The following is a 5,455-nucleotide window of genomic DNA, read 5'->3' on the forward strand; positions in this document are numbered from 1 at the left end:
ACACAATAAGCCTCACTTAACTCTGTAAGGCGCCTTCTCTCTCTCTCTCTCTCTCTCTGTCTCTCTCTGTCTCTCTATATATCTCTCTCCCACTCTCTCTCGCTCTGTCTCTCTCTGTAAGGCGCCTTCTCTCTCTCTCTCTGTCTGTCTGTCTCTCTCTCTATGTCTGTCTCTCTCTCTCTACATCTCTCTCTAAGTTGGTGAGGGGAAAAAAACCTACAGTACAGTAAATAATTGATCAAACAAAAGAACTGTGTACAGAACCCACCGCAGGTTGTTTTCAAACAACCTCACAGGAGGGGGGAGACACACACACCAAAAGGCCTGACTGAAGTGGACTCTCACACCCTCCTCAATCCCCCCCTGCCCCAGAGCAGGCCCTCTGTGCGTGTCAGGTGGTCGAGACGGGCCAGTGGAGGCTCCTGTGTCCCGGGCCGGGGTCAGGTGATGGAGCTCAGGTGAATTGGAGTATAGGGCTATCTTACATCCTGTCACTCCGTTAATGGCTTATGTATGGGGAGAGTGAAGGGAGCCACTGGAGCACAATGATGGCTGACGCGCTGATAAATGACCTGCCAGGTTGGTGCTGATGCAAGTGTGAGTGCGTACACACACAGACACACACACACACACACACACACACACACACACACTAACACACACACGCACACACACATACATACACACACACACACACACACACACACACACACACACACACACACACACACACACAGAAAGACACACACACACATACACACACACACACACTCACTGTCTGACTTGAAGAAGTTGGCACAGATGCAAAGGACCCCACATAGACACTCTCAAAAAGACGACACATACACAAAAACACTGTATACACACACACACACACACACACACACACACACACACACACAAGCACACACACACAAACACACACAAGCACACACACACACACACACACACACACACACACACACACACACACATACACACACAGAGACACACGCCTACACATGCACATTTACAAATGCTAGTACAGAGGAAAAGGACCACACAGTCACACACTCAACACACACAAGCACACACACACAAACACACACAAGCACACACACACACACACACACACTCACACAGACAGACAGACACGCACACACACATACACACACAGAGACACACGCCTACACATGCACATTTACAAATGCTAGTACAGAGGAAAAGGACCACACAGTCACACACTCAACAACACCCTTATTTGTTGTGCACACCACCACGGACCCCTGGTCTCTCACACAGAGTGTTTCTTTCCTTTTCAGCAGATCCGTTTGCCTTCATGGGACACAGCTCAGCGCTGCGCTTCAGAACATCAAATTATTTCACACATGGAGGCACTCCAGCTCTTTTTCACAAACACTGCTAAAAGCACAAAGCCTCTATTCAAATATTTACCATGACCAAAAAAAAAAAACTATAATGAAAAAAAGAATTTCTGCTGGATGGGCTGTGCAAGGTAGACCACACAAGAAATCTGCTAGGTAAAGACATTTACTGAGCAGGTTTTGAAACATGTTGTTGTGGAGGCCCCGCTAGCCTGCGGTAGCTGTCAGCAGTAAAGAAGAAAAATACCCACACAGCCAACATGGAGGACGGGAGACTGGAGATGGGGAGGTGGAGGTGGGGGCAGGGGCCAATCAATGCACCGGTCAAAAAAAATGTAGGTGATACAAGGCAGCAGGCTTTCCCTGAGTTGAAAAGAGAGATGGATGGAAGGATAGATAGAGAGAGAGGGAGGAAAAGAGAGCAAACAAACGGAAGGAGATGCAGTGGAAAAGGGATTGAGTTGTCCAAAGACACCTCTATTTAGTCATACAACAGAGAGAGAGAGCGAGAGAGAGAGAGAGAGAAAGAGAAAGAGAGCTGAAGAGGTACCAGTGGCTTTTGGAAAAGGAGAAAGGAAATTGATGATGCAACATTAGCATGACATCATCATACATCAGCACCTGCCTGCTCAGATGAATCAGCGGCAGAGTCGGGGTGGCAAAACACGGATCCGTCTTCATTCAGCCGTGTCACGAAGAGAGGGAAGCAGAGAAGAAGTGAGCTGAGGAAGAGAAGAACAGAAGAGGGGAAGAGGGGAAGAGGGAGACATTCCATGGCGTGGAATAGAACTCAGGGCTGCCATGCAAATTGTAGCTTTTTGAAATACATTCAGGGGGAATAATCAGCAGGAATAAGAACTAGATTTGCTAGAGGCAAAGACAGAAAAAGTGAGAGCAGAAAATAGTGAGCGAAAAACTAAAAAGAGAGAGCTGCTGCTGTGAATGTTAGCATTTTTTTCTCTCTCTCTCTCTCTCTCTCTCTCTCTCTCCTTTTTTGTTATACGGGGCACTGCGCAGGCGAAAGATTAAAAAGCTCACGGAGAAAGGTCAGAGGCGGCCGGTGTGTTTAAAGTCAAGCGTGAAATCAATAGCTCGGGGTGCTGATGGTGGCAGTGGTGTATGTGTTAATGTGTGTGTGTGTGTGTGTGTGTGTGTGTGTGTGTGTGTGTGAGACGACACCGCAGAGGTGAGGGGTTACTGTAAGCCTCCTCTGAGCGTTGAGGGTGGGCTAGTGGAGTACACAAGGTTAGAGGGATTACGCTGCCACTCAAGCGGGCTTATGACAGGAGCCGTGCCCTGAGCCACAGACAACCTCTTATCACTCACAGCCACAATTACTATACATGCCATTTAACTCAGCCTACCTCTCACGTGCAGGAGGAAGATGAGAGCTGAGACTTTGAGCTTGTCTCCTTAACATAGTTTCAAAAAATTTGAATAAAGAAAGTTTGATAATAACTCATGCATCGCTTACTTTTATTAAAGAAACACTTAGCAGCAATGTGTGACTTTTTGGAGTAGGTTTTTACAATTTGCAATTAGGCTTATTTGTTAATTAGCCAATTCGTTTTGATATCATCTAAACTCATTTATATGGTATGTGGTCATGTGAAGGACAGATAAACACACCTGTCGATCCCACTAGTCGTCTAGGCTGTGCGTCATGCAGTTCTGTGATCTGGGGCGGCCTGCCCCCGTGAAAATGTTAAGAAAGCTTTCACAGCTTGTCATCCAAAGACACCATTTAACATCCTAGCAAGCTTTTATCAGTGACAACTGTGCTGTTGTAGCCGTTTTAAAGGATTTTGAATGACTCTTAGGTTGCAAGTTTTAGACCAAACTCAGTTATGTTGATCTAAGGTATACTTGTCTTTCTTGATTTGATTGGTGTTTCTCAAACTCATTACTGCTTATTTCTTTATATGTTTACTTTTGTCTCCTTCTAACTTTCTCTCCACTTCTCATTTAATTGTAGGTTACAAGGAGCGTTGGGACAATCTGCCTAGAGCCAAATGCCATACAGAAATTCAGAATGTGAGTTTGCCCAGGGCATCTAAATACCCAGAACCACGACCGGGTTTACACACCGGGCCTGCTGGCATCTGTGTACATACATCCCCGTGGATCACAGGCACAGTATAAGGTGTGGCCTTTCCACTGAACTGCAGTTGATCTGCACGCTGCAGTCGTGTGGCCAACATCATGGATCAGTGGAATTGAATGTTATAACATCCTAACATTGTGTCCGGTGTGTCCAGCGTGACCGTCTGACCCTCAACAGGCTCATCTCCGCCGCTGACCAGAGACTGACCCGACCCCAATGTTCCCCCTCGGAGACCTCTATATGGTGGCGGCGACGATGCGGAGGAGGAGTTGGTGGCGGTGCGAGAGTCAGACGGCCTGGGGACGCTAATAATCTTTTCCACCATCTGAAATGTCACCACGTCACGAACGCCGGACGTGAAAGGGCAACCACTCGGCACTCAACGGCCTCCCACAACACCCCCCACCCCCACCCCCACCACCCCCAACCCCTCGTCTCAGTCGGGGTGATGCATCATTAGGCTCCATCAGAGAATGCTCGTAAACATAATGCACAGTCTTTATGACAGCACAGGGCGTGGGACTGGGATCCACGAGACCCTCTGGGAACAGTGACATGTGTGTGTGCTTAGGCATACACACACAAACACACACACACACACACACACTCACACAGACATACACACACACTCACACACACACACACACACGTGAGAGACAGGAATACAGACTGGTCTACAGATAAACGAACAAACATAAGAACACATTCTCTCTCTTTCTGTCTCTAGCACACACACACACACAGTGGCGTTTCTACATTAGGGGCAGTGCCCCACCAGACCCACGAGATGGCGCTGTTGAGCAGAAGGCTCAATCCATTCCTACTTCGTGGAAAACTATATATATATTTTTATATGCAAAGTAGCGTACATATTTGTGTGAATAAACTTGACTCACAAGCATTATAGTCTTGTTTTGGAGTAATTTGATTCGTGTGTTCTACTGCCTGTGTGCTTGCCATAGGCATGAATGAACGTTATGTCTATATTTCCGTTTCCTGTTTCCGGAGGGGCAAAGACCCACGCTGCCCCACCATTACCATAGAAACACCAATGAGCGCGAACCACACCGGCCAAAGTTAACATGTCAGGCTAGGGGCAATTTCAAATTTGCCCCAAGACGTTAACTGCGTAATCTACGTATTCTACGTAATGTAGACTGGGATAATGGGAAACCCGCGAGAACTCTACCCCGAGACTAAGCAAAAAAAATAAACATACAGTGAGAGTGAGATCAGGAGTTACAGGAGACTTACAGAAGAGTTCGCTATCGGTAGATTTTACACAATTTTGAAAGAGTTTTTTAATGAATGGATAAGAATGAATAACGTAGATTGTTTGCTGAGGGTGCATTTCAGCACATTGCCGCAGGAAGAAAATTGGAAATACAACGTTTGGGACCACACAGTCCATGCTTTCTATTGAAAACACCTTCATTAATGGACTGCTGGATTTTAACGACAACGTAATCGAGAGGTTTGCTCAAGCAAAGAACCGTGGAGCCAACTTCCTTTTTAAGTGATCTGCATTGGTGAGTCAAAACTGAGCTGAAGGAGATCGTTTTGTTTAATAAATTATGCAAGTTATTGAAGCTATGTGTCTGTCTAATCTTTTTACTTTAATGCTATATTATACTGCGTACCATGTTGGCGCTCTGAGATTATTTGGAACGAAGAGTGCGTTTAAAATATAATGCAATATTATTATTAATATTATTATAGGCAACATCTTTGTGTCGTGCTGAGCGGTAAAGCATGTGACATGTATTTGAAATAGGATGTCTGCTCCCTGCTGGCACTCAAAATGCAGCCCATAGTATACCTGACTGGTCTATATATATGTAGGCCTACTGTTATAATAATCAGCTACCTCTATTTTTGTAATGTAATATGACGTCATATACATTTGCCCCACCAGAAATTTCAGGCTAAAATCGCCACTGCACACACACACACACACACACACACACACACAAGTTAAACACGAGTG

Source organism: Sprattus sprattus, assembly GCF_963457725.1.
Source record: "Sprattus sprattus genome assembly, chromosome: 14".
In the NCBI taxonomy this organism is placed as follows: domain Eukaryota; kingdom Metazoa; phylum Chordata; class Actinopteri; order Clupeiformes; family Clupeidae; genus Sprattus; species Sprattus sprattus.